Source organism: Podarcis filfolensis (genome assembly GCF_964270895.1).
Source record: "Podarcis filfolensis genome assembly, chromosome: 2".
NCBI classification, from domain to species: Eukaryota; Metazoa; Chordata; class Lepidosauria; order Squamata; family Lacertidae; genus Podarcis; species Podarcis filfolensis.
In genome coordinates this window covers 101,326,072-101,353,566 of record NC_139605.1, presented here as the reverse complement: position 1 = coordinate 101,353,566, position 27,495 = coordinate 101,326,072, and the positions used below count along the sequence as shown (strand labels likewise).

The 27,495-nt window shown below is 39.9% G+C and overlaps 2 protein-coding genes and 1 long non-coding RNA gene across 8 annotated transcripts in view; 1 reads left to right on the top strand and 2 right to left on the bottom strand.

Annotated features, from left to right (window-relative positions):
* The window catches only part of APOH (apolipoprotein H), a 351,268-nt gene that overhangs the window by 171,567 nt on the left and 152,206 nt on the right, over positions 1-27,495 (top strand). The window lies entirely within an intron of this gene.
* The window catches only part of PRKCA (protein kinase C alpha), a 187,017-nt gene that overhangs the window by 66,949 nt on the left and 92,573 nt on the right, over positions 1-27,495 (bottom strand). The gene's annotated exons all lie outside the window — the stretch shown is intronic.
* LOC310754012 lies at positions 23,084-27,345 on the bottom strand. Its single transcript, XR_014543543.1, has 2 exons — positions 26,551-27,345; positions 23,084-26,310 (listed from the first exon to the last, which is right to left on the bottom strand). It is a non-coding gene; the product is annotated as an uncharacterized lncRNA (long non-coding RNA).

The window sequence follows — 27,495 nt, the reverse complement described above, 5'->3', positions numbered from 1 at the left end:
TAATAATAATAATAATAATAATAATGATAATAATAATAATAATAATTTATTTGTACCCCGCACATCTGGCTGGGTTTCCCCAGCCACTCTGGGCGGCTTCCACAGAGACCAAAAATACAGTAAAATATCACACATTAAAAACTTCCCTGAACAGGGCTGCCTTAAGATGTCTTCTGAATGTCAGGTAGTTGTTTATCGCTTTGACCTCTGATGGGAGGGCGTTCCACAGGGCGGGCGCCACTACCGAGAAGGCCCTCTGTCTGGTTCCCTGTAGCTTTGCTTCTTGCAATGAGGGAACCACCAGAAGGCCCTTGGCGCTGAACCTCAGCGTCCGGGCAGAACGATGGGGGTGGAGACGCTCCTTCAGGTATACTGGGCCGAGGCCATTTAGGGCTTTAAAGGTCAACACCAACACTTTGAATTGTGCTCGGAAACGTACTGGGAGCCAGTGTAGGTCTTTCAAGACTGGTGTTATGTGGTCTCGGCGGCTGCCCCCAACTTAGCAATAACCGAAATCTGGTACCTAGGTGGCCACCTGAAATTGAACATTATGACATTGTGGCACTGTGGCATGTGACTCCTGCAACGTGGACCTTGGAACCCTCCTTTAACAACTTTTATTATCATGGTGGAAATAGCCAGAACCACATGGGGAGCCAATCCCCACTTGTGAGCGTAACTATGCAGAACTGCTTCATTCAACCAGCCACCTGTATGTTTGCCTACATGTGTGAACTGTGCTTTACATTTTTTCAAGACAAAAGCTAAGATCCTGCTTTAGATTTTGTGTGTGTGCAAGAGGGAGAAAGAGAGGTATATAGTTATTGCCTCCTTTCTTTTGCTCAGCATTTGAACCAGTCACAGGAAGAGAAACACATTCCAGAACAAGCAGCACAGCTTGGCTCCATCAGCTCTCAACTGCCCTATAGTTGGCAAGAGGGGAGGGAAAGCTAGTGTGGTCCCTCATGGGACAAGACCCCCCCCCCTTCTAACAGTCTAGGAATCTGACATATAGTTGACGGACACAGAATAAGAGACATCATGTTCCCTTCCATTAGCTGACCTACAGGGGTGCATTTATATACAGCAGAATCTGTAGCTCAGTGGTAACTTTGTGCATAGAAGGATCCAGATACAAATCTCTGGCATCTCCTGCAGTGTCACCTAGCAGGAGATGAAAAAGACTTTGCCCAAGTCCCTGGAGAGAGTCACAGACAAAGAGGACAACCCTGGATGAAATAGACAAATATTCTGACCTGGTATAAGGCAGCTTCTTAAAGATACTATAGTAGCAGTTTCATCTGCCTTATTTTCTTATTTTATTGTTATTATTGTTATTGTTGTTGTTGTTAGCAATATATAAGGATAGAAGAGAACAGAGAGGGAAAGGAAGAGAAATCTAGCAGCTCTCTCTCTCTCAGCCAAGGCTGGAAAGAAAAGTTTGAAATCAGGAATGTAGCTCCTAGGCAACAAGATGCATCTCAGTTGGACCATGAATTCATTTGCAAATATTTATATTGAGTTATATTTTAAGTACTATTACAGGATCATAAAGTAGCAGGTTTTGTTCAGCTCTATTTACAAAAGCAGAAGGTCATTTTGCAGGAACAAACAATAAAATGCCCCACGATGATACAACGCAGGTCGAAATTAAGTATAACAATATAATATGGAGGCAAAAAGAAGGAGGCAAATGCAACCTCGCATGCACTGGTAAGCGAGTCTTATGCATCAGATCTGGAGCATTATTAGGGACAGAGACCTCATTTCACTACCATGGGACAGAAACATTTCTGCTGCAGACCAGTGAAGTTCCAGAAGAGCCCCCAAATTTCTTTGCAGCAGCAAAAGAACAGAGAGGTCTCTAGAGGCTTGGACATCAATTTATTGTGCCGAAAGCTCTGGTGTGCAATAATCTACTTAATTTCTTCCGTTGCTTGGAGGCACTCCTGGGTCCAACATTGTCACGGGATCAATTTGTAAACCACTTTGAGGGTTTACAGTCGAGCAGTGCTTAAATTTCATGAAATAAATACATACATAAATAAGTGGCCTTGGTAGCTAGGAGTGCCTATTTCCAGGCACAGCTGGTCTGCCATCTACACACCCTTTTGGACAGAGATAACCTTGTCAATGTACTCCAGGCTTTGGTAACTTCCAGACCAGGTTATTGCAATGCACTCTCTACAAGGTTGCCCCTGAAGACAACTTGAAACTGATGATTATTTAGAACTCACATAACCCTTGTTTTACAACAGCTGCACTGGTTGCCTGCCCAATTCAAGGTGCTCACATCACTGCTTATTGCCCTAAATAACTACCTGAAATACCTAAAAGACCATCTCCTTCCCTACAGAATCTCTCAGGTGGCTCCACACCAGAGACTTGGGAGGTGGCAGCCCAGGAGAACAGATTCTCTGTGGCATTCCCTCCCTGCAAGAAGAGAGGCTTATGAAACTGCCATCATACAGCTTTCATCATATGCTGAAGGTTGTATCTCTTTAACACTAGGATTTGACACCTGAGATGAATGCTTTTAGAATCCACCTTAAAACTGATTTTAATATTGTGTTTTTGCATTGTTGTAACAACATCAAGATAGATGCAAGATAAATTAGATGTGATATTTAAACCCTTGTCAATTAGCTCCCTGAAGCCAAATTCAATTGCCCAATAAAAAATGCTTTACCTCCTGTCCCCAGACAACTATACTTCAGATTTCTGTGGACAAAAGACCACTTATTCCTTTAAGTCCCGTACCACATACAGTCCACACCCCAAAGCTGCCCTATACACATGCAACAATAGTCCCTAGAGAGGGGATATGTTGTATATGTTTTTTCATGCCACTAACGGTGCAGATCTTTCAGTGAATGATTTCTTTTCATCTTCAAAACATTAAAGAATATCTAAACTGAGAAGTGTCTAAAATACCTACATGCCCCTCTAGAGGGAGGCAGAACAACATATAGGGAAGTCTAATAAAAACAATTATTTTTTGCATTGGTGTCTGTCCAACTTGTTCTCAACAGGTAGCATCTTCTATCATTTTTCAACATGTGACTTTTATGTAGTTCACCTTTACCCCAAGGGATTCACAAGTTGACTCACAACAATAAAACACGAGGTATGCATGTGGAACCTTTGGTCCACATGGACTCTAATTCCTATCAGTCCTAGTCAAAATTGCCAATGATCAGGGATGATGGGGAGCTGTAGTTCACCATCATCTGGAGGGCAGCAGGTTCTCCATCCCTAACCTAAACAAGTGAATAATAAGTGGGTACAAATGATATTTCTTTGAACAAAAATTTCCAAACAGATGTCTGAGGCATATGGCAACCAGCACGTCAGTGCTGAGATCTCTGCACTTATTATAATGAGGGCAAGCTACACTTCACTATTTTCTCGGGTCCAGAACTTTCTGTAACTGTAATAATGTAAATTTTCATAAGCAACCCTCCAAAAAAACTCCCAGAGGGAACAAAGATAGCACTGACAAATGTAAGGAAGCCACTGTAGCTCATCCAGCAGTGGTCTCCTTGCTAAGGTCTCCCCTTCACTCTCCTCTGAACATCTGGCATCAGGGAAGGACAAGAACTTCACATCTGGAAAAGAACCAACCAAGGTAGGCTCCTAAATTTCTAATGCAGAATCCTTTCATTAGACCTTCCTTAATAATCCCCATTCAACCACTGAATCTGGCCAATTGCTTAAAAGGTACAAGAAGGCGTCTCCAAAAAGCTATACAAAATGTCTTGTATTTCTACTCGCTTCTTAATAATTGGCAATGTTCTCCAGCAATGCCCTTATGGATGCTAGCAATTCCACAGGGCCTAAAGCAATTCCCATGCCCTATCAGGTGAATGGTGAAGTCACCAAGGCCTCATACAATGGGTTTGTTTGCTTTTTGTTTATGTGTCACAGCTACTTATTCATTCCTGAACTAGGAATTGGGTTTAGCCGCCTATGGCTCCTCCTTGATGCACTGGAAATCACCAGCATACAGGGGTGTGGGAAACTGTTGATATGCAAGTGAGAACAATCTTAGAATGGGCATCAACACGTCTTCAAGGGCTGCCTGGGGCCTAGGCACTTATCAGACTTTCTTCTTAAAGCACAGATATTATGTACATGACCACAGATTTGACAGTGCACTCAAAGGACGCTTGGCTATCATTTCAATTTGCACTCATTTTAGAAATCTGGTATGATACAGTGTTAGACATTTAACAGATTTATATTGAATATTATTTTTTGATCTAAAGATGGAAAGGGAGGGTGCCCTGCATTGGTAAAGGAAGTGATTGGCCCATATTCTCAATTTCAAAGAAGTCACTGTGCATACTTCCTTAATTAGGAGAAACTATTTAGCAATATTGATGTTGAAACTTCATGGAAACACAAAAGGGTATGTGGTAACACATTTCTACCGGTTGTTTTATTTTTTAATTATTATTTTTTTAAAAAAAGAGTGTCATTACCATATGAAAATGTGAAAAAGACTGGGGCAGTGGAATGTTAACACAGCAAGTCTCTTCTGCAACACTACTATTACTGAAAGGATTGCTTGCGGCATTTTGGTGCCAGGGTCAAAGCTTATAATAACTTCCTCTCCAGTTATTATTTCCTAAAGCACAGCTTACAAAAATAAAGTAAGAAACCTGTTTCATATTAACTCTACATAGCTGCTGTTTAAAAGGTTAGTTTGAACTAAGACTTTAGGTGTATCCTCTCTCTTTTTCTATTGACTTAATCCCTCAGTGTTGATACTTTTCTGGCCAAGGAAAGAGCAGCAGATAAAATGCCAGGGCAGCCACCTATCAGGAAGCAGAGATACAGCAGATCTCCAGACATTTCCAGAATTGCCTGAAAGTTCTGTGGACGGTGCCAAGATGGCAGATGCTGCCACTGAAAAAAAGTAACTTCTAAAGCTTGACATATGGCTTCTATGACAGTTGCTCAAAAGCATAGATGGAAGAAAGGTAATGTAGACAATCATAGCTTTACCCTTATTAAGGATATAAAAACAGCACACAACTATTTACTGGAAAACTATAGTAAGAAAAATGAATATCTATATATCTATATCTATAACTATAACTATATCTATACTGTTGTACCTCGGGTTAAGTACTTAATTCATTCTGGAGGTCTATTCTTAACCTGAGGTACCACTTTAGCTAATGGGGCCTCCCGCTGTGCCCTCGCTGCACGATTTCTGTTCTCATCCTGAAGCAAAGTTCTTAAGCCGAGTTAATATTTCTGGGTTAGCAGAGTCTGTAACCTGAAGCATATGTAACCCGAAGTACCACTTTATATAGATATCTGTTTGTATTAGATATAACGGTTTGTTGAAAGTGACACTTTATACTTTAATGAACTTGCAGGTGTTGAAGAAAAAACAAAAACAGGAAGCATTTTAGAAACCCTAAAAACTGGGCTCCTTGAGGGCAAGATAATTTAAATAAAGAAGTAAAAAAACCATTTTTCCCCCAGTGAGAGGGAAAGCAATGACCATATGAAATAAACTTAAAATACCAAGACTAAGCGGTTTTTTGTTTGTTTACCATTTAGTGAGAGGCAAGGGTTGCATTACTGAAAATTATACAGTGTATTAGCCACCTTTGAAACTTGCAAAATTGTGTTTACTCTATTCCAGGGCAGCCCAACTTTTCATACCAAGTGTGCTGCAAGAGTACTTCAACACGAAACCCATGGGCCACACACTGCCTTGTCACACAAGGTGGGTAGGTGGGTGTCAAAATTTGACACACACACACACACCAGCCCTTGCACTACCTTCCCAAAGCCAGGTAAGCAAGACGCCACCTCCTCCCCAAAGCTTGGAGAACACTAACTAGGCTTTGGGAAGGAGGTGGGAGGAATATCGGACCCTGTTAGTCTTGCACCTCCTTGCCAAAGACCAGCTTTGGGGTAGCAGTGCAAGGGCTGGGAGGCATCAAATGTTGCTGTGGGACACAGAAAAGGGCACTAAGGGCCACATGTGGCCCTTGGGCAACACACTGGACAACCTTCCTCTACTCCCACAGATTCTTCACACTAACACCAAGACATGTTGGCACCTGAGGTGAACCACAAAATGGTGGCTGTCCCACCACCACTAGGGAAGAAGGGGAGAGTGAAGATCTACACCCGGGACAAGGGTGTGAGAAAACCAGCAGTGAAATGGAAGTACAACCAGCAGAGAGAAGACAACCCAAGGAGGATAATGTGTTACACCCTTCGTAAAAGCTGTGCATACACTTCTCTTCCGCTCTGTTGGTAATCAAGTGCTAAGCAAGGGCCAACTTTTGTGTGAAAAGACAATGAGCTCAGTTTCCATTTTGCTACCGGAAACCAAATTCTGGCAGTGTAATAAAACAACACAAAACCTAAATCTTACAACCCTGAAGTCTACCCATCTCTGATTTATACAGAGCTTGCCAGCAGTTGATACAACAGAAACATGCCACTTTCCAGTTATCATTTTTTTAAAAAAACAACAACCAACATAATGCCAATTTAATGCACAAATACAAAATTAAGCAACTCAAAAGCTGGAGCTCTATAATGCAGCTACAACGAATATGAACACCTAACATACAATCTATTTCTGAGAAAAATAATACATTCAGTGTTTTCAAGATGTAGGCTTCTAAAAGCATTGTTTAGGGCACAGTGATTGTTACATACAAACCTCAGCATCAGCATAATTTTATTCATATGCCACCTTTCTACAAAAACAATCATGCTCAAAGCAGCTTTCAATCGCGAGAAAAGGAATACAAAATCAAAATCAGTCATGGCAGAAACAATTTCATAATTATGCAACAACAACATAATACCAAATTTAACATACAAAAACCAGCATTTTAGTACTAGAAATTTAATGGGATCATACTAACAACATTATACCTCCTGACAATAGCAATAATAATAATAACAAAAATAACTCTTGTCCTGGAAACATCTTCCCCATGATGTTGTTCCTGAAAATATAGCTTTGATTCCAAGGATACTTTCAAAAAATAAAATGACAGCACTGTAGTTTTGATCTTAGAAGATGATTTAAATACAGCTGATTAATTATCATGTTTTATTTAACAATGGTTTTTTCTGTTTAGTCTGATATCTAAAATTGTGGTCTCAATTTATCGTGTTCAGTATTTAGAACACTATGAGAGATACAGCCTGTCACTTGAGTAATGTTCAGGTTTCAGCCTTCTGATTCTACGGCTGCACAATTCTATGGCACATGATGCTAAACCAGAGATTAGCACTATAAGGGCAACCCCAAGAGAAGCATACAAACTGGAGGAGGATTTTGGCTAAGTTTTGAAGAACCTGGTCATAGATTCTAATAAAGCAATAGATCCTAGTTTAAAAGGAACTATGATTAGTTTAATATTCCAGAGCTTACTTGTTATGAAACTAACCAAAGTTTGCTCTAAATTGAGGACCCTATTAGATAAAGATAACACTAAAACCAGTATTTAGTTAAAATGAAATGAACTCTTATGAAGCCTTCCTCTCAGCCACACATGTGTAGGAGAGGGGAGGCAGAATGTGCAAGCCCAGCACTCATGTTTGTTCCAGCTCATCCACATACCTCTAAGCCATGATTATCTATGGGCATGGCCTATAGGCTGTAAAAAGAACTTGCCTTACAATCTGCCTGGATGAGTAGTCATGAGGTCCTCAAAACAGCCCATAACTTAAACAAATGATTCCAAAAAGCTAAAAACCCACTCTCATGTCTACAAGACTGGGCAGTTGCCTGTTCTGCATGGGGTTCTATTTCCTATAAAAGAACAGGACTCTTGGGTCCATCTTTGGTATTAGAAACTCAGGTGGCCTTAGCAGTTTAGAAGTGCTTTTTACCACCTACAGCTCACGTGTAAACTATGGCTGTACTTGAACGGAGATAGCTTGGCCATATTGATTCACGGACTAGTACCCTCAACTCTTGATTACTGCAATGCACTCAATGTGGGATTACCACCTGGTCTGGACACTCCAGCAAAATGTCCCAAGTCAATCACTGAGATCACATGGGACGGGCATTGGCCCCCACTGACCAGATGCACAATTTGTATCAATGAGGAATCATGCCTTCCATGTAGTGGGCTCAACCCTATGGAACTCCCTCCCAGCAGAAATCAGTCATTGCAAAGTTTCAGACAACTGGTTAAAATGGTTTCATTCTGGGAGGTTTTCATGCTACTGCTAGAATGCTGGTGATGACTAACTTATGGTTACCAGACGTCCCCGTTTCCCAGGGACAGTCCCCAGATTTACAAATCTGTCCCCGGACAAAATCCGTCCCTGGAATGTCCCTGGATTTCATTTAATGTCCCCAAATTTATATTTTAAGTGTTGTAGATTTACTAGCAGGGAATGAATATTGCATGAATGGTTCAACGGCACAAGACACATCATATGGGGACTTCTGGCAAGGCAAAATGGCGGGCGCCACGGCAGCGAGCAGCTCCTGAAGCCAGCCAGAGCCAACAGCGCTACCAGGCTGGCTCCGGGCTGCTGAGACTGCTGCTGCTGCTGCCACTGCCAAGGGGGAAACGGGGATGCCCGGCACGTCAACTGGGGGAACCGCTGACACACACACCCCACAACCCAAATCGAGCCAGGAGCCAGAGCACCTGGCCGACTGCCCAGCGACGCTCCGGGGCCAGGAAAACCCTGGAGCTGATGCAGGGAGAAGGAGGAGAGGAGAAGGAGAAGGAAGAGAGAGAAAGAAGAAGGAGAAAAAAGAGGAGAGCCCCAAGCTTGCCACGCCACTGCTGCTGAGGAGGAGAGGTAGGAGAGCACCGGGAGGGCGAGGGCAAGGACATGTGGCTGAGCTTTTTTTAATAACTTTTTTCCTCTTTTTTTTTTTAAAAAAAAGGTTTTCTTTGAAAAAAATCTGGTAACCTTAGACTAACTACCACAAGGACTTAAAAGCTTGCACTGGCTGCCCATATACTATCAAGCCAAGTTAAAGTTTCTTTTATATTAATTGACAAGGGCCTTAGTGGGTCTCAGCATACATTGAGGGCTGCCTGATACTTTATATCTCCGCTCAATCACTGAGATCTTTGGAAAGTGACTGTTTCTAGTTCCCCATGGCCAGTGCTTTTTTTCTGTAAAAAAGTTTAGGGGTACTCTCATTTTCCTACTCATATTGAAATACTGCCCCTCAATGAGGCCAAACTTAGATTCACAAAATATTTAGGGGTATGCATGCCCCCGCGTATCCCCAGAATAAAAGCCCTGCCCACAGCTCAGACAAATGACTCATGTGCCTCAGAAGCATTGGTGATCTGTATTACAGGTCCAAGTCTGTAGAACTCCTTTTCAGGCAAGATAACACAGATCAGGAGAACTGCCAGTGCTTGGGGAAGGCTTTGATTTCAGCAGCAATTTTAGGTAACTTTTTCTAACTTTATTGTTAATTTTAATTGATTTTATGTATCCCTCTTGCATCCTTATAGTACACCACAGAAACTACAGTATTAAGTGATATATATATTATTGAAATAGTTTTTAAATTATAGCTACTCTGCCTAACTCTAAACATACTCATGACCTAAAATAAGGTCAGTTTTCATGTTATGAAATAAGTTGCTAGTTTTATCTCTTTGTAGAAATACTATTAGCAAAAAAATAGAAACAACTTTAACCTATAAAGTACAGCTACAATATAACCATTATGCTATGCAATTTCCTATACAGTATTATTAAACAGCACTGTTGGTGCTAATTCCTGCTGTACGAAGCCCTTTAGAGGTTGTGACCAGTCTGAAAAGTCATATGGTATCTACAAGACACCCCCATTTGAAGAACATCATTACTGATTTTGTTATGTAAACTATTCAATTAAAAATTATACATGCAATTTAAAGTAATTGTTTTATACATGTTTTATTATATTGTGAAATCACTCCGAGATGCTTAACAGATTAATAAATGAAATAAATTAACAGTATCAACACAGAAAAGCAGCTCACCTAGCATTTGGTAAATCATTTTTCACTGACAAAACGCATTTTGAGATGCACATACTAGTTAGGAGAGAACATCTGCTTCATGCTGTAATTTTAAGTTCATATTTTACATTAATGAATGCTATTGCTTGTAACATAAAAAGCAAGATAATCTCTGAGCCTCCTGGGTTTGATTGCTGCCTGCTATTAATGTTCTTGTTGTTTATAATAGTACTGATTTAGCTGGCAAGCACAGAAAGAGCTATGTGCCGGCACCCACAGGGGTTTCTCATTTCCTAATTACAATATGGGCTGTTAAATTTGGAATGCACTCAGTGTTTACTAAACTAACTATATTTTGTACACTGTTTTTAATGAAGGAACTGCAACTTAATTAGAGGCAACACATAAACAAGGAATCTTGTGAGGAGTTAACTTACTGTTCTGGGTAAATCCAGGCCAAGAGGGGAACATAAATGTTTTAAGATCAAATATCATAAGAAGATTGAAATGTGGCAAGCATATTAATCCAGGTTTTCTCCCTTTCATAACTTTGTTTTACAAATAAAAATGGAATACAATGGTGCTTTTAAAATGATTTCTAAACACCCTTAAACCTATGAAGCTTTCCAGCTGTTAAGCCATCCACACTCGGAGTCTGGATTCATTAGTCATCTTGAGAGAAAGAAAGAAAATCCTTATGGTCAAAAACACAAGCTTTATCTTGGCTTGAGAAACAGCGATAGGCCCTATGAGTCAGCAGTTTCTTAGCACTTACTCATTTAAAACTGAAAATGCAAGGGCAACAGTGATGAATTCAGTAATAGCTACACGCATTTTTCTTTCTTTGCAGGTGTAATTATTAACATTCATTTAATAACATTATATACTATATAGTAAATTGCTATCATATCAGTTCTCCTCAATGCCTGCCCCTTTCCTCATCTATAAGATTTTGCAGTATTCAAGAAGAATATTTACAAGACCCAACTGAATGTCCACAATGTCCATTTTCTTCTTCTGCCTATTCTAACTTTTTCTTCTCCTCTTTCACCCCACCCACCTTCTCTCATGTACCATCTTCTCTTTAAAATGTTTTTGCTTGCTTTGTCTCCTGGGGAAGATCAAATCTCAACCTCAAATAGCACTCCCCCCTACACCTCTTTTCTTTCCCTACAGACCATTTTGCTTCCCTGCACTTCTTAAATCCCTGAATCACAGGCCACGTTTGCTCCACATAATAAATATTTGTAGACTATCTTTACATTCTTGTCTGCCACGCATTATTAACAACTTTTTAATTCAAGTTATTCCTTGTCATCCCCTTTGTTGTTTGGATTGCTGCCTTATTTCCTATGTCCAGGTCCAGAGTTTCCCAAACTTAGGTCTCCAGCTGTTTTTGGACTACAACTCCCATTATCCCTAGCTATCAGGACCAGCGGTCAGAGATGATCTGGGAATTGTAGCCCAGAAACAGCGCGAGACCCAAGTTTGGGAAACCCTGTCCAGTTCCTTTCCAATAGCTTGACATTTCTTCATTGCTTCTCTAATGACCCATCCTCACTTAATTTTTCCACTTCTGTTTCACATCAGTTTGTCAACTACCGACTTGTTTCCTTGCCGTACTACCATTTGGACTGTTTACAGCTGCCTTTAATGTATAGATAGGGCAGAAGAGCATTTAATAAGAAACCAGAATGCAAAAACAATCCTGCCCTCTCCACGAAGCATATTATCATCAAGGCTTCTGGGTAAGATTTACGTTGCACGCTCTAACAAGAAGAGCCTATCTTTAGTTGTATATGCAATGTAATCCTGACTTCTCTGGAATCTGAATACTGGGATCAGTTTTGTTAGTATACATAGTTGTGGATTAGGGCTGCTCACACCACTTTACAAACAAACACTTTGCATTTATACACACACACACACACACAAATCATGTGCCAATATACTATGGCCTTATACAATTGCTCACTTTGTATAACTTGTTCTGTTTCCAAGTGGGTTATTTTGGCCATGGTGGGATTGCTGTGGCTGAACACACCACAACTTTCTCCAGTTTGAAAAACTGGACTATGGGGAGTCCCACCTTTTCTTGATAATTTATATATGAGGAGTTCACTTTCTATTTATACTCTCTTATTTCACCAGTGTGTGTGCAGGGGTTCCTGCTTTGATCTCACTCCCTGTACATATATTCAAAACCGTCTAACCACTACCACCATGTATTTACAATTAAACAGGCCTTTATCTATAACATGGTAGCTGTGCTAGTTTAGATGTGCTAGTTTAGCAAAACCAGCCAAGCACACTTTTATAATTAAAGTGCCGTTCCAACCCTGTTTAACTTATACGCCAATACCCTTAATCTCTATTTTCCAGTCAATCCTGCCACTAGGTACTGTGAATTTTAGTTGGTGAACTTTGAGCTAGGTTTGCAGGCAGTTCTCACTCTGGTCAGCTCCAGAAGCTCCTTGCGGAATTCTCCTCACTATGCAAATCACTTATATGACCTCACGGTCAATCTTTGGCTTAAGCCAGTGATTCAGCTATTTTGAGGCAGACTGATTCTAGTTTTCTGTAGCCTGGATAGTCCCTTGCCTGTCATCCACCTGCTTCTGCTTCAGCTCAATACTTCAGACTTCTGCCTCAGCCAGTCTCACTGTCTTTTTCGTTATTGCCTCTTCTTTTTCAGCTCTGAGCCTCTCTTTCCTCTGAACAGCAGTAGAATAGGCCTGTTTATGTTTCAGCCAGCCTATCCTTCAGCCAATCAGCTTTTAGTGGTACAAAACCCTCCCCCTCATCAGACCACTTTCTTCATCCAATAAGTGATCAAGAATTTTTACCCAAGTAAGCCAATCTGAAGCGCAATTTTACAAACCAAACCCAGTTCTACTAAACACATTTAAAAAACTCCTTTCTCCACATGGACATATAAAAGTACTACCCAATTTTACATCTGCCAAGTTTCAATGTGAAAACTTGTGACCTCAAGGCACAGAGAGAATCAGTGCAACTTCTGCTCTAATAGGCAATTTAAAGCTGTAACTAAGTTATCATGTACTCAAGGCAGAACTCATGAACTTAGAAAAAGAAGAACAGCAACAAACAGCATTTTTATGTAGCAATTCACATTCTCTGGAACTAGCTGTTTCTCAGTCGTTTTGATCTCCACTGAGATAGATCACAGTGAATGGTGATCGTGAAATAAGTTTTCAATTAGGATCCAAAGACTACACATTCTTACTGTAGACAATTTAGTCTTGTGGAGCTTTTCATTCCAATGCATGTGACACCCTCTGGAATAGTTCCCACTTATATTACCCACAGAGCATCGTGGCAGCTGTTTCCTCATAGTGGACCCATATTATTTCCCCCCCCCCTTACATGGAAACCACCCTCTAGAATACTTTTGGTTTATAAACCACATGAACTAATGGGCTGGTATTTTAATGAGCAATTGGGTATTTAATGGGCAATTGGATATTTTAATGGGCAACTGCAAAATTCATTAGATTTGTGAGCCTTGTTGACAATTTTCATTTCCAGAGGCATCCCTAAATGCCCTGCTGGAGGCACAAAATCCAAAATCGTAATATGCAGGTCAAAAGATTACTTTGTCGTCTGGTGAACCTTACGTAAGGCTCCATGAAAAGGAACAAATGCAACTAATCCATAAGCGTAAGTGGAATTTGCAGTACTTGACCAACTGTAAGAGTCTGTGGTATTTTAAAAATGCAGAATGACCTTTACTAAGAAACAAAATAATTCTTTGGCAAGCCAACATGGGGCAGCATTCAAGTTTTCAATATACTAAACACTCTTTAAGGGGAGGTGGAAGGGGGAGAGTGTTTGTAAGGAAACCATTCATTTTCTGAACTGAAAACAACGAACATTCTTCTATGATTTAATAGGTTATACCATCATGGTATCTTTTGTAAGTCTGTGACATAGTTGCATCTAAAGAACATATATTCTGACCATAAGTTCTGTTTCAGGATGTAAAGAAAATAACGGACAACAACCTTTCATCCAGGCCATACAACTGAGAGACACAGATCTTAAAACACAGAGTAAATATTTATGAAATTAGCAGCCAAAAACGACATAGTTTCCAGTGCTCTCAGGAGAAATTAGCTTCCTCCTGGTTATTCCTTCTCACCACTAGAAGCAAATAAGAAAACAGTGAAGTTGCTTCACTTAACTGAACACTTAGATAGTATCATAAAAATATTGCTCAGAGTACATGAAAAAAAATCACAATGTAGCTTAAACCGAATAAGCCATTTACTGAGCCAGAACATCAGCTTTTCTGGTAACGTTTATTTCACGTCACAATAAACAACATGTTTCTTGTATTGCGGCTTTCCATGTGAGTCAATCATTTTGCAGCTCAATCACTGAACCCCAAAATGGCTTAAGTTCATCCAAAAGGCTGTTCCCACAGGAATGTGCTGTCACACTCTTTAAGAGCAAATCGTCCCTTCTGCCACTTTATGGTAATGGATGGCGATCTACCCAGTTCTTATGGATGTATTAATTTACCACACTGTTGTTGTTTTTTAAACCAAACAGGGCAGGTCACAGCGAAGTTCACAACATAAAAATGCAAAATGAGAACACAAAACACACAATAAGATAAAACCAAACCAATAATCCCCCTCCTACAAACACATTTAAAAGGCGATAGAATGTTAATCAGCCAAAGGACTGGTTATAGAGAAACATCTTCACCTGATGCCTAAAGATATGTAATGAGGGCGTCATGTGAGTCTCTCTGGGTGGTTTTGGTTTTTTAAACATTAACTTATTATTGAACCCAACTGCTGTACATTCTTGATCTTTCCCCCAGTTTGGTCAAAACCCAGTCAAAATTTGAATTTGTTCCAAACACTTTCTGCAAACTCAGTCGCTGCAAGTCTGCCCATATATATATTGTTATTCATTTTTTGCTGCTCTAAAGATTTTGATTGCTTGGAAGCACCCGAAATGAATATCAGGTGAATTCAGAAGTGTGGTGGAAGCAGGTGGAGAAATATATTTGCTGAGCTAAAAACAACACACCTCAGCATGCAATGTTACCTGATGGCAGAGGTGGCATGTCCCGTTTCTCTGCTTGAAACAAAATGGGAAGTGCTGCCTTACCTTGCCATGCCAGCTATGCCCCCGTCACAATGCCTGTTGCCGCTGGCACTGCTTCTCCAACCGCCCTGCCACTTCCGCAATTTTGGGTGATTTCAGCAGCACTTCTGTGCAGGCAGCAGGACAGGCAGGGCTGCTGCTTAGGGCTTCAGCCGCCTCAGTTTGCTCAATGGCAGAGCCGGCTCATCCCAATGACCAATGGAAGCGACCTGATCACCCAGATGCAATTATATAGGCCCATAATTTGCAGCATATTCTGACAGCATGAATCTAGAACTTTGCATTTTGAAAAATCCAGGGGACACCCTCAGTTAAGAGCTCTTGTCAATTACTGAGCCAACACTTGTGTGTTAGAAACCCCATACCCTTAATTCTTGAAATCGTTCTATTATTTATCCCAAAGAAATAAAAAGCATGAAACAGTAAGGCATATCTACAGAGCATTCCCTTATATCATTGGATACCTTTTTAGCTTCTGAAAAATAAGAAAACACTTCAGTCTTATCATTAAAAACATCTCCTATTTTTGCAACTCTGCTGACACATCACAACAGCATTTCTGATTTGGTAGCTCATGCTGATACAAAGCTTCTCTTTTGAATTTCTAGTGCCAGCAAAAGGACAAATTGGGAACCCTGAAGCTAAAAAGACAGCTAATGAAAGCCATCTACTAAGATAGCCCTATGTAGCTCATGTCTTGTGACAGCATATGGTTAAGGATAGAAATATTCATTGAACGTTAAGTGAAAGAATACACTTTTTCCTGTAAACATAGTGTTGTTGTGTATTGATATGAGATAAGAGTTAATACAGAGTATTAACAAGTTTTGCTCTAAAGCCCTCTGGGCCCACAAGGCAACTTATCAGCTTCAGTAAAAGTAAACAAACAAAGGAGCACAAACTGGACACTCCAGTCCAGTAACTGCTCAAGACCGAAACTGTGTAGCTTTCAGACAACATGACACAATTTACCGTATTTTTCGCTCTATAACACGCACCCAACCATAACACGCACGTAGTTTTTAGAGGAGGAAAATCCGTAGGCATGCCACCCGTAGGCATTCCCTCCATAACACGCACAGACATTTCCCCTTACTTTCTAGGAGGAAAAAAGTGAGTGTTATGGTGCAAAAAATACGGTATATGTACTTAAGCTGCTGAAACTAAAGTACAGTCTTTCGTCTGGGAAGTTGATGTAGTTGGCTTTCTATTCTTCCCAATGAAAGGTTATTCCTTTGCTTAATATTAGTTTTGACTAAGGAAGCTTCAGAAGTGAATTTCAAGGGACATATATTGCAGGAATGAAGAAGCTGTGGTCTTACTCATGGTCCAGCTCCCATCATCCCTGACTATTGTTCATACTGGCTGGGGATGATGAGATTTGGACTCCAGCAACATCTGGAGGGCCACAGGCTCCTCATCCCTCTTCTGTGGGTTCTATGGGGCAAGACTATGCGAGACAGATATTGAGTCATTCCCCATGCCCATGCCCCCATGCCCATTTGAGCAGCATACTCCATAGGACACCAGTGCTTTCCCAATGCAATACTGGAGGAAAACACCAACAGACCACCAAGTAGGATTTTTAAATAACTTTTTATTTTTGAAATTTCAAGAAAAGATTCCTCTTAAAAACAACCTGGTTTAAAACGAAACCGAAATCTAATACGACTCATTTCAAGTCTACACATCATCACTTAAAATGAGTCGTGACCATCAAACATATTGAGTTAATGGTTGCTTTTTGGTGTAAAATAAGAACTGTGGCACAGAGTAGAGAGGTTTCAGATTTCTGACAGGAAATGCCATTCAGTATTTCGCCAGGATTTTCAACAGAGCATATATGGATGATTTTATTCTCCTCCTCTTTGCTCGCTGTGGCATGAACTCTGCAATATAAGTAGTTCTAAAGCTGTGAATATTTATTATAACCCAGCTAGCTTTCTACCTTGTGACAAAACACTATCCCAATCTTTCTGCATTCACGTGCATACATTTATTTACTCCCACATTATTCATTTCTGCTGACTTCAAAATAAGATTGCTTAGGATAGCAAACTTGGGTTCCAAGTGTGTGAACTGATCTTGTTTAATATTCTTTCTTTCATGCACACAGAACCTCCCTCCCTTTATTTGCCTCTTGTCGCAAAGGAGATAAAATTCTTCCATGCATATTGGCCACATGAGCAAAGGATTTGAATTAAGTTACTAGGTTGTATTTAGTTGCAAACCAGGATGTTTTGTTATAGCAACCACGTAGTAGGCATGATTGTTCAGGAACATATTTGCATTTAAAAATGAACTATGTTTGATGGTTTCAACTGATGACTGAATTTAAATCAAGCTTCCTCTTCTGAAATTCCTATAGTTCTCAAACAAGCATTATATGGCAATTAAAACATTTCTAAACAGAGAAAAGAAAAGAACATTGATGAAAACTTCTCTTTCCATAAAAGCAGATTGACTGTATGACTAAGTTGTCAAGAGCTGTTTGGCTGACTAATCTATCTCCAGACAGTTAACAGTAGCCAGTAGTTGGATATATAACAATAAAACTTGGTCCCCAGACCCTTGAGAAAACATTGCCTATTAAAATGATTAATTTAAATACAAGTGGCAAGAGTAAATTTATGAATAGCTGACTAAGAAGGATTCTGTACAAGGAAAAAAATCCAAATAAACTCTACCATTGATTTCCTTAAGCATCTATAAATCATTTTCCTTCTAGCAATGATTACATCTAAAACGAACCGAAAGGTGAATCAATTCCAAAGCCTTCCACCCACAGACTGCAAAACGTGATTAATTTTCATGGTGCTCTACATTTATATAGGTGTTTTAAAAAAAAAAGTTTAAAGTCTCTCAAAACAACATTCTTCAACAATCTACATGGTAGAACTTTGGAAATAAAAGAAGTCAAGTACTACTTAGGAAGATACAGGAGGTTCAGTAGACATACTGGAAGAGAGAAGAAGCAATTGTTCCAAAAGTGGGGGATATAAAAGGTTTAGTAAACAAAGATAAATTAGCACATGTTAAAAATGTCTAGCACAAAAACTGCTGGGCCTATTTGCTTAAACTTTTTTTCTAAATCCATTCCAGGAGGGGCTACTATGCCTGCAAATTTCATCCACTTATGTCAAGGGGGGATGTTATATTGATTTTTTAAATTTTCCTGTTGAAAATTGGAAGGAAATGACACCTCTGCAGACGCTGCCTCAGAGCAAACTGGGCAGCCCCAGAACTAAAAGCTGTGATCCATGCATACTCCTAGCATTTATTATCTCAAAGAATATTACATACTAGCGAATGAAATGCAAACTAGGACATAAAAAGTCAGACCACAAAACTTGCTACTGCATTGATTTTGCATTTCTTGTGCAGTTGTGTAAGTCAAAGCTTCAATAAAATGCAGAAAACAAGATAGCAGCTGCATAACAAGTGCTTGAACACACTCTTTACATGCGTTTTACTTCTTCGTATCCACGTTTTCTCTACCTGTTTCACATGACTGCCTTCAAATCACTAAACTTGTCTGCTGAAAATGGAACTGTCAGTTACAAATGTATAACAAGCCTTCTTCACCACTGCAGGAAAACAGACCTTTGAGGCCACTGTTTGGAGAAAATTCATCTCAGAGCCAGGATGAGAATTAATTCACGAATTCTTGCCATATATAATGCTAAACTTGATTTCTAGAAAAATCTATGTCTCAAGAGTTGGAAAATAGGTGGCACAGCTGCAGTAAACATATGGTTCTGTACATGTAATTTAAATGTGAACCACCCAATTCCCCCTATGCATTATGTTTTGTCAAGATTTATTTAATGTGAAACACTTGTTAATAAATATTTTAGAAAGATGTGGAGATGAATTTTTGACAAAAGGTAACCAGATGTGCACACTCGGCTCTGCACAGAAAATAAAAGAGAACTTGTTAAAATATATGTGTTTGATCCTTATTTAGTTTGTGCAATTACAAATTGTTTGTAGCAATCGTTTCCTAAAGGCCAAACATTAATTAAGACATCAATGAAATGTTCAATGTATATGTTGATATACATGTTTATTTATTCATCTTCGTCATCTACTTTGTCCTGAGCACATCTGGTCTTACATGTTCCTTTTCAAATTAGTTGTTAACAATAACCATCCAGAGGGTGGCAACATGAGAAAGGGCCTTTTCTGTGGCGGCTCCCCATTTGTGGAATGTTCTCCCAAGGGAGGCTTGTTGGCACCTTCATTACATATCATTAGGCACCAGGCAAAAACATTTCTCTTCTCCCAGGCCTTTGGTTATTTAAACAATCTATAGCCTTTTATACTAGGGGAAGGGGTATCATTTTTTTTCTTGTTATGTATTTTTGTGTTTTTATGCAAACAGCCCTGTGATCCTCGGATGAAGTATATAAATTTAATAAAATTAAAATAAAATAAACTATTTATCCTTAGTTAGATGGTCAACATTCTCTGAAACCAATGCCTGACTTTCAGCATGTTGGTGTTTGCACATATCAATGCATTTAAAGCAGACATTTCATTGGCATTGTGTACTTCTTGGTGAAACTGTAGACAAGTAGACCAAGCATGGTCTCAAGTGCTGGCAGACACTACATCCAGGATATGAATGTAGGATTTGGTTTAGCACAAAGTTCCTTGTGGGATGCCCGTCCAGTTCTTTATTCATTTCCAGATTTAGGTTTGCACCCAACCCTAAGCAATGGATTGTTTAAAGGTCTACTATGTTTATGTTTAACGAACATGGGACGTGGGTGGCGCTGTAGGTTAAACCACAGAGCCTAGTACTTGCCGATCAAAAGGTTGGCGGTTCGAATCCCCGCGACGGGGTGAGCTCCCGTTGTTCAGTCCCAGCTCCTGCCAACCTAGCAGTTCGAAAGCACGTCAAAGTGCAAGTAGATAAATAGGTACCACTCCAGCGAGAAGATAAACGGCGTTTCCATGTGCTGCTCTGGTTCACCAGAAGCGGCTTAGTCATGCTGGCCACATGACCTGGAAGCTGTACGCCAGCTCCCTCGGCCAATAAAACGACTGGACCTAATGGTCAGGGGTCCCTTTACCTTTTTATGTTTAACAAAACACAAGTTGTCTCACGGACAAATCTACCAACCATGGCTTGCTTTTTTTCAAAGCTTGGTTTTGTTTTCCACCTGCTCTTGCACGATGCCTTTGCAGCTTGATAAGCATCTGGGGTAGGATGGCCAAACAAATCATTGCTAAGGAAGGGTGGCTGCTTCACACATAACCAAGTCATAGTTAAAAACAAATCGAAATTTGTAAGTCAACAAAACACGGCTTCAGATCGTGCTTTGTTGGCAGTAAACAAACCATAGATAAGCTGCAGGGAAGGGTTTGGATGATCAAACAAACAATGGTTTTGTGTTATATGTGAAGCAGGCTATTGAGAATTACTGGCATGGGGACACCATGTCTGACAAGGAAGCACTGTACTGGAGATATGGGTGATCACGTAAACATTCAGGGACTTGCATAAACATCCTCCCTGATGCTGCCTTAAGCAGGTGGCTTTACCTTGCAACATGGAGGGGTTTCTCCTGGGTTAAAAATTTTGCACAGTCACAATTTACATAATTCGTGCAGGTCTGCCACTATCTTCCATCTCTTGTATTGTGAACTGCTTTGACCTTATTTTTAGATAAAATATGGCATATGAATGAATTAGATAATTAAGAAAATGAAGACTCTGAATGCAACATGGAAAGTGGTAACCTGAAGTACACTTCAGTAATCATATACCTTTAAAAAATCAGGTTTGCGAGTGCTATATTTCCCCACATGTTTCAGACAGGAGCTAATAGAATGCAACTGATTACTAGACAGATTCTTATTCTTAGCAAGCTTAATTTACAGACAGCATTATACTATGAGTGGTGTCACGACCTGAAAAATATTTAAAACATCCGTCTATCAAATTCATTCCAGTGTAACTAGGCACAGATCTTAGTAAGAATACAAGACATTTTACTGTAAAGAATGTCCGTGAAGGTGAAAACTAGTGAGCAACACGTTTTAGAAAGTCAACAGCTTTTGTTTCAGGTCACAAAATCACTTATGAAATATGCCTTAATATCAACAGATGAAAACACTCTTGTAGAATAATGTCATCTCCTACCCTCAATGGTCCAAAAGATTGCTCAAACTCAGGGTTCCATGTGAGCAATACTGTATGTCACTCTTATAAGGGGACTTATGGCCAATGATTAAAACTGCAAAATTTAGAATAAAGCACACACATATCCCTTTGGATTCTTCAATCTCCTCAGATCGAAATCAAAATGAAGAGGAATAAGTACAACAAACTGCAAATTACTTTACCTTTGTTTAGAGTTGTTCTATGTGGATTAAGAAGCTGCTGTTGTGAAAGATGTGATTGTGCTATTATCTCCAGTAATAATTATTTTCAAACGAGCACCATCCCTAAAGGGAATTTTATCATGTGGCATTGTTTTAACCGTGGAAAGGCGGCAAACAAATAAAATTATGGTGATGATGAAGAAAGAAAACGGGGTGTACATGCAAGAAAAGGAGGATTGGAGCCTTGTGTTTCATGGGAAATGAGTATCATAAATACTGGTATCTTTTCTCCCTTCCATTTTCATATCCTATCAACTGGAGAAAAGTTAAATCTGGACACGCACAGCTGCTGCTCCAGGGAATCAGAAAGCAAAGGAAGGCAAAGCCTTGTGTGCCTACAGTTCTTCCATTCTCCTCATCCACCAGGTTTCATTCTTCTATTTCCGCCTCACTTCACTATTTGAATAAACAACGTAAGTTTTACTATTTATTTATTAAATTTCTACACCGCCCTTCAACCAAGGATAACAGAGCAGCTTACAGTATAAAAACACAAAAGGCAATTTCCAACCAAAATTAGTTTGGCCAAGTACAGGAAGTGGTTTTTAATATGAAGGAAAAAAAATTCAAGCAAATAGATGCTATCTTGACTCGTCTTTAATCTTAGAGATTATTGTTGGCAGTGGTTCAAGCTTCATTCTTAAGGAAATCCCTAAGTGACCTAGAACTGTTTTTACAGCTGCTTCCCCTTTCTTGCTCAGCAGTCAAGGCAACTGTAAGAGTTCAGTTTATTGCAGATGCTTGATATGTAGTGATATGATAAAAGTTTCCTTATCCTTTCTAAAGGACCTCTCACATAAAGTTGAGGAGCATAACTAATCAAATTGTTCCTTTTATCTCCATTTCTTTCTCAGTATATTCATGACCTGGACAGAAGAGTGTATAAACAGATCAACAAACATTTCCTGGCACATGATTTATGATGCCAACTCCCTTCTTTGAACAACAAGGTTGAAGTGGTTTTACAAGGAGCAAAGTCCAGGCAACAATAAAAAGTGTGCCAACAAGCCCTTTTCCCCCTCTAACATCTTGGGCTGAAGTTGTATACCTGCTTATTGGCAGCTTTAATCTTATTTTTTCCCTAACTTGTTTTGAATATTCTGTTGTCTTTAATTGTTTTTGGATGTTTTTAACAGTTTTAAAATGTTTTCATTTTCATTTATTTATTTCTAATTGTTTTATTTTTAATCATAGAAGTTTTTGCCACCCTGGCCCCTTTGGGTAGAAGGTCAGACACAAAGTAAGTTTAAAAAATAAATTAATTTTCGTTGACGTTGATATTTCCATCCTATACAAACAAACCTTGGTTTTCAAATGTCTCAGCTGCCAAACGTTTCGTAAGCTGAACGCTGAAAACCTGGAAGTGAATGCTTACATTTCTGAACGCACCTCGGGAGTCAAACGGCTTCCTAGGCATGTTTCTCAATTTCCACCACTGAACTTGCTGACAGCCCTGTGATCCACGGTTTTTGAACGTTTTGGAAGTCGAATGGACTTCTGTAATGGATTACGTTCGAAAACCAAGGTTCCACTGTATCTGTTACAATATGGCTAATTCTTGATTTCTTTCTTTCCTTGGTATCGTTTTAACAAGTCAGGATGGCAACAGAGTCAAATATTAATTATGTTCAGTTATTAAGTATCCACACATTAAAAGAGACACTCCACATGGTATTTTTAGCCAATTTGTTATTGTAGAATCGTATCTGTACAGGGAAGGGAATGTATTGCAGTGGTCGAGAACACGCAGAAGAATACAAGGGTACCAAAGCATAATATGGAATGAACACAGTATAAATATTAATGAATCCAAATAACAAGGAAACACAAACTGAGTTCTAAGAATCACTTTCTCAAGAAAACAACAACAAGTGCAGATTACTGGATAAATACAAGATATTACAGGATCTTAGAATGTCAGGACAATTCAGCACCCTCCTAAGAGAAAACGGCACATAATAGCTGAAAATCAAAGTGAGCTAAAAGTTCACATAGAAGAATTCATCAGGCTAGAGAAATCTCATTTCTTTCTTTTTCTGATGGAGTTACAAGTTTGGTGGATCAGGGGAATGCTGTGGACATAGTATATCTTGATTTCATTAGGGCTTTTGACAAAGTCCCCCGTGATATTCTCATGATGAAGCTGGTAAAATGTGGGCTGAAAGAGGTAACTGTTAGGTTGATTTGAGTACCAAAAGAGTACTCATTAATGGTTCCTTGTCATCCTGGAGAAAAGTGACAAGTGAGGTGTTGCAGGGTTCTGTCCTGGGTCCGTTGTTGTTCAACGTCTTTATAAATGACTTGAATGAAGGAATTGAGGGGATGCTCATCAAATTAGCAGATGACACAGAATAGGTATTCAGAGTAACTTTAACAGATTGGACAATTGGGCCCAAGCTAACAAAATGAATTTCAATAGGGACTAGAGATGGGAAGGCCTGGAAAAAAACTGGAAAAATTGGGGGGAAACCCAGGGTTTTTTCCGTTTCCCCCCAAAGCTGTTTTTTCCCCGGAATATTGGAAGAAGAAAAAAGTGTGTGGAATATTCAAAGTATATCAAACTGCTTTTTTTCCAATTCCATACTACTCGGTCGGTAGTATGAGAATGTAAGTCTTACTTATTAATGGTGTAGATACTAAATGCGTCAATGGACTATTACAACCTTATATGTCGACAAGGGTGCTAGATTGCCCTAACAAGAACCATTAGGCAAAAGTTTTAGAGGGCTTATCCGGAGGGTGTGGGGTCTCTATAGGAAGCTCTGCTAGCAGTATTAAGATCTGAAAGATTTCTCCATCTCAGGAAGTCTGTTATACTGCATAATAAAGCTTGTCACAGATCAGTTTCCTTGGCAACAACAGCATGACATAGGCAGAGATTCAGGAGAGATAAAACACTGTACGGTTAGCAGAAAGGAGTGTGCATGCTTTCCTATCTTGAGCATTAAAGGGCTCTTTCTCACCTTAATTTTGATGTGCAATGATAATTTTAAATGTACTTCAGCCACACACATTTTTCTTAAATTATTGTAAAGGTTCAACATTCATTATAACAACAGTGTTGAAGAGGTATTCCATTTAAGTTATAATGCTGGTTGTTATTTTTTAAAAAAGTATACATAGTAAGACGGTCTCAAGGTCAACAGGTAGCTTATACAGCAGAAATGACAAACTGCAAACTATTAGCCCATACTTAAAGATGGAGAGCAAAACATTGGCTGAAAATATCTTTTTCTGCATCATCTACAAGCATCTACAGAACATGCTACCATTATCTACTCCCACTTGCCCTGGTTTGGCATCTCTGAAGCTGAACACCCCCCCTTAAACATGGCCACATTTCACTGGTTGCCAGGAGTGGTCAACTATTCTCCCTTCCATTCTAAACAGAGAAGAGCTGCAAATAACTTCCCTCTCTGTGAGTGAGTGGTAGGTAAGTAGATCCTTTTTTTCCTCCCAAATGGAACGCTAGCACCATTTTGTGGTCCTGTCTCTTTTTTTTGTTTTTTGAGAATTGTTAAGCCACAGCTCCAAAGCAGCCATTTAGTGTTCTGCAGCCATTTAGGAGTTGACTCTCACAACACTTTTTCTACTTTCTCTTACGGCTATAAAGCGAGATACACCATATTTTTCCGTATATAAGCTGCTATTTTTTCCTTAGAAATAATAGGCAAAAATTACGGGTTGTCTCATAAATGGACAGCAGGGGCGGGGGACAGGCGATTGGTGGCAGCATCCAGTAGGAGATCGGCAGCGGCGATTGGGCATGTGATTGGTTGCTGCAGCAAGGACAGCTGACGATTGGCTGCGGCAATTGGGCAGTCAGTTACAGCAGTGACGAGGCATACGTGCAATCTGGTGTGGTTGCGTCGAGTGCTCTTGTGGTGAACGTTCTTGTGGCGAGTGTGCAGGTGATTGGTGGCCGCGGCGATGTGTGTTATTTGCAGTGGTGGGCAGGTTGTAGAGCAATTGGCTCAATAGGGGTTGACTTACTCATGGGTGCATGTTATACACGGAAAAGCATGGTAAGTATTTTTTTAAAAAAGTAACCACAAATAAATTTCAAAATGTGCCCACTAACCCAAAAAGATTGGTGACTCCTGGATTAGGTAAACATCAATCTGAACCAGCAGGACAGTTACTAGGGTCTTAAAATTAATTAAAACTGCAAAAACCAACTTTTCAACTATACTAGTAACTGAGTATACACTCAGTTACTAGTATAGATGATATTTTATTTCTGTTTTTGTTATAAAGTCTGTTAACTTTTACTTCACACCAGACAGAAGGCCGGCAGCATCCCCTGCCAAAAAAGAGCTTACTTTTTAAAAATACCATCCTTAATTTACCAAAAGGGGCATTTCCCTTCCCACACAAACACAGATTTAAACTCACTGAATACAGCTGCAGCATCTGTAGCATCTCAGAGCAACTGAAGGTCCCATACAATTGTATAGTCACATCTGGAGTTAATTATAGTTCTGGCACTTTTAGGGATCTTTCTTGAAAGGTGATGTTCACGTTCAGCCAAAATCTATTTTTGCATAGCTGCCGATGCCTTTGTTCCCTCTATATTCTTAGAAAACACATCTTTGTTACAAGAATTCCAATCCAAATACTGTACAGGACACTATTTTCCCTAGTTCACTGAGATTAATAACCCCGGGTTTCCGTTGCCATACTCTGAATTTCTAAGGCAAAGAAGTAACTGAATACCCGATCACGATGTTTAGCTTATTATAATGAGCTATATTTCAGTGAGAAATGGCCTTGAAGCTATATCAGAATTCTAAGAAGAGTTTGGATTTGATATCCCGCTTTATCACTACCCTGAGGAGTCTCAAAGCGGCTAACAATCTCCTTTTCCCTTCCTCCCCCACAACAAACACTCTGTGAGGTGAGTGGGGCTGAGAGACTTCAGAGAAGTGTGACTAGCCCAAGGTCACCCAGCAGCTGCATGTGGAGCAGCGGGGAATCAAACCTGGTTCACCAGATTACAAGTCCACCGCTCTTAACCACTACACCACACTGGCTCTCTAAGGAACAGTCTGCACTCATAAGCGTAAACAAAGAACATCCTTTTGAAAATCATGCTGGACAGAATTTAGGATAGCCTGTATGTTAGACTGATAGATCTTTCTCCTTGGAGTTTTGCATTTTCTCTTTCAGAAACGACTAGTTCAACCCTGCAGTTAGTTGCATGATTCCTCCATGCATTTAATGCATGGAGGGGGCTTATATCACATCAACTGGACACTTGGAGCCCTGAGTTCTTGTGTGACTTTCCTATTAGTATTGAAGCACAGCCACCTTCATTCAAGATCCCTGATCTATGCCCCATGAGCATAACAGTCTTGCTGGGGCACGCTGACTCTTGCAACTTCAATCTTCATTCCCTGCATTCCTTCATCCAGATATCCTTACACAGTAGCTACTTGCCTTGGCCCAGGAATGCTGGCTCCTCCTGCCTTGTTTTTAAATTATTCAACCCTAAGGGCCTTTGCTCCTTCTGTCTTTGGTGTATTTTCAGACTGATCATAGAGGAACTTATCCTTTCCCTATTTACCACTTGCCAGCATTCACTAAAGCATTAACTGTGCACCTGCCTTGTGCTCACTGCCAACTCACTATTCACTCCTCTGCCTCCTCTTTCTATATGAGATAATCTTCAAGAGTTAAACTATAAATTGCCTGGTTTTCTATCTCAACAAAACCCATTTTCTTGAAGAGTACTCACTTCCATCTGTTTCTCCCTCCTGAATACCTTACAAGGGCAATCTGCTACCTAGATTAAAGCTTCTTAAATTATGCACACCGTGCTTCTGTGTATCTTGGTAAATCTGCTGGCGGGACAGCTTCACTGTGCTGACAGCATTGTGTCCTCCAGCAGAACAGAGCCAGGGAACAGAGAGGGAAAAGGCTGCCCTAACTCCATAGTTAATTCCCTCTTAGTCATTTGCATTTGGAGAGGGCT